Source organism: Caloenas nicobarica, chromosome Z (assembly GCF_036013445.1).
Source record: "Caloenas nicobarica isolate bCalNic1 chromosome Z, bCalNic1.hap1, whole genome shotgun sequence".
Classification (NCBI taxonomy): domain Eukaryota; kingdom Metazoa; phylum Chordata; class Aves; order Columbiformes; family Columbidae; genus Caloenas; species Caloenas nicobarica.
Window position 1 is genome coordinate 79,005,812 of NC_088284.1, and position 3,622 is coordinate 79,009,433.

Sequence of the window (3,622 nt, forward strand, 5' to 3'; positions counted from 1 at the left end):
TAATGCCAGCATTTACTAACATGTGAGAGAGCTGTTAAAATGTCTAGATTTTTGATTCATCCTTCATCACGACTAAGATTAAAAGGGCTTTGCAGAAAAGTATACACATTTTACAGCATTGTTATTGACGCAGTCAAGCGTTGCAGTAGGTTTACAGGAGTTCAATGGTCTGGCATATTGCAAAGTGTCACTGAGGCAGTAAACCTGTGAGCAGATACACACAAGATCTCAGCTCCCCCAGTCCTCCCTGTACGTGAAAAAAATGATGCCACATGTTATGATGAGCTCCAGCAGAAAACAGAAGCCAACCTGCTGATCCTTCCTGGCTGTCTCTTACTGTAAGTTAACGTTTTTCTGTTTCTCATCTGCAGTGGACAAGAAGCTCAGCTGGAGTGGTAGCGCTGGAGTTTTTCTAAGTGAATTTACTGACCCTTTATGAGCTCCCATTTTCAGCTGTCAAGAGCACTGCACTGCAGCTGCCTCCATGATCTTCGCTTGTGCCCAAGAAAAACACAATGTAGGCTGGTGGGATGCTACCCCTTGGCAAACCTGAATAAAGGTGCAGGCACGCAAGCAATCCTGTTGCTTAAGCACACAAACTCAGCTGGTACGTCTGCACCCGGGAAGTGCAGTTCATGTCTATCCTTACCATGAGAGGTGAAGGTTACTAAAAGCAAAGCCCTCCCAGTGTCAACTCCAGCAATCCTGCTGCCCAGGGGAGGACAGAACTGCTCTCACTTGTTCCTCAGAGGAGTTACAATCTCAGAGTGTCAGTAGTTGAGATTTTAAATATAGTCTTTGAATATAAATATATGAAAAATATGTGCCAACAGTAAAAATGGTGCTTTGCATGCAGTTAGGAGCTGTGTCCCAAGAGAGAAGCCATCTTCATGTATTTTTATTAAATATATGTTAAAAAAAAAAAGAATATTCAGAAAATATCTTATTAAAAGACTAGTATGAAATAGAGTTAAATATAGTTTGTGGATACAACTGACTTGTGCATGCAGGACTCTTTTTTATTGCTTAGGCTAAATACACAGTGACATTTTTTGTATCTTTTCCGGCATGCAGAAAAAAAATACAGAAAGCTGTTCCTTTTGATAATGGAAAATAAAAAGCATATATATATATATACATAAAAGATATAAATGACATGTAAGCTAAGGAAATGAACTGGAAAGTGACATTTTTTATCCTCATGTCATAGACTTTGACTATTTCCAGCATAATTTTAGTGGTAAACCCGTGGATCCAAATGTATCATTGCTATTGTTCAAAATCCCACTATATTGGATTTCCAGCATTCGCCCTCACCTCCTTTACTTTTATTTTTCTCTGTGTATAGTTGCCTGTAGTTCTAAATTGTATACTTATCTCCCAGAAAGATTTTAAAGGCATAATATATTCATATAAAGGAGATCATATTGACAATTGAAAGGATCTCTTGAATTGCATCTCTTCTACTAGTGTTTTTCAAGTTGTGCTACATTATTTCTTTCTCAAAGAGTAAGTAGTACATTGTATGTCCTCTGAGCTCACTGTCTTTGGGGACTGGAGAGTATAAAGATGTGTGAACCTTAATACCATAAAGGTTTCAAGGTACACATATTTAGCAGTTATCCTCACAATTACTCGGGAAAGATCAAGCAAAACTAATCAATTTTCCAAATCAGAAATGCAATCTCACTAAAACAAAAGCAGTCAAACAAAAACCTGCCCCTATTCTTCTCTCCGCTACCCGCACAGACATTTTACATCTGGATGTTCTTGTCAAGAAAAGGGAAGTATCAGAATGTTTCCTGGCTCCTATCAGCATAACATCAAAGTAATGAAATTGAAGCCTGTTCAGGTGACCCTGGTGTAAAACTAATCCAAGTTAAGGGACTATAAAAATCGATACTTTCAAAACACTGGAAGAAGCTCCGTTTTCACTAACTGATGCCGGTGGCTCTGCAGTGCCAGCATGGGATATTGACAGGTACACACCAGTCCCAACCTCCCACGGCTTCCACAGTAACTCAACTACAATATAATATTTCTCTCAAGCTGACAGAAGTTCCTACTGCTGATATTTTAAGAACTCCACACATAGCTGGAAACTTGCAGGCACACGGGCAGCAGATGTGTGTCAGCATCCTGCATTATGCATGAAGGTCACTTCTTCTTGCCTGTGCTGGAGAAGTCCATTGTACTTTGGGGGTGGTTTGTCACAGAGTTCAGGGTGACAGTGTTGTCAGCAGCTTGACAATTTGCCTCCCAGAGCCTGTTGGGTTGAAGACTCTGTGCTAACACAAGACGTGGGAAAAGGCAGAGGTGATGAATCTAGATATTAATATGGATATTTTTGAAGGAAGGTCTTGTAAAGAACAAACATACTTGTTTTGCAGGGGCTAACCTTGAGCTGCTCTGTTTTTATACAGCCAGTTTAACAAGATTTATAATCTCACCATTTGTAGGTAACTATATTTGGACAATACCATGTGTATAATGTTAAGTGCACTGAAGCTATACATTTCAAAAACTTCCAGTAATTAGGAAAAGTCTGAAGGTGCAAATACATTGTCTAAAACAGGTAAGTTGGCCAGAGTGAGTAATTAAACCTTTGCATGATTAATATTATTTAAAAAACCAGTTTCATTGGTTGTACATCAAAGGCGACATGTAACTATCAGTCCAAAGTATTCTCACATTTAGAATACACAGATCTTTCAGAAAACCATGATATTCAATAAATTGGTATGTGTTTTGATTGTCCTTCTGACGTCGCAATCTATTCACTCACTTTACTTTATGCAGTTTGCTTTTGTACTAAACTTTGGTTTTTTTTCAGAATGAAAGAATGTACTTTTTAGAAAAGAAAAGGGCTAGAAAAAAATGTCACAATGACATGAAATACAAATCTCTACCCTTTTTTAAAGCACTTCTTTTCATACTGTATTGAATATGTTTGAAATATCCTGGCTTAAGTCTCTGTTACATTAGTTAAATCACATTATAAAACCCACTGAATTAATAATCTCCTATACATTTGCTCAATGACTTGAACTGAATGCAGGTTTTGAGGAAGCAGTTGTCTATTATTGCACTTTCTGAATCAACAGTGTTTTGAAGGAGTCACTAAGTTAATTTACGCTTTTAGTCCCACAATGCTTGTTCAGTCCGGCATCTGCAGAGAAGGTTAACGGAGGTAAAGCTGTATTTCTTAAGATGTAGTAGTTCTGAGAAATCCTGGGTCATTCTAATTACTAGCAGTCCAAGCTAAGCATAATGGCAACCTGCCTGGTGCTTCAGAGAGCCTGACGGTCTGATGTGCCGTGGGAAAATGGAACACACTCTCCATTCTGTGTGCTCAGAAGGGTGAAGTGGAAGCACCTGGGATGTAGTTTGGTTTACTTTTGAATGAAAAGGGAGTTCAGAGAAGGGCAATGAAGCTGAAGAAGAGTCTGCAGCACAAGTCTTATGAGGAGCAGCTCAGGGAACAGGAAGTGTTTAGCCTGGAGAAAAGGAATCTGAGCGGAGACCTTATCGCTGTCCACAACTACCTGAAAGGACGTTGGAGCATGGAGGGTGTTGGTCTCTTCTCCCAAGTAGCAAGTGATAAGATGAGAGGAAATGGCCT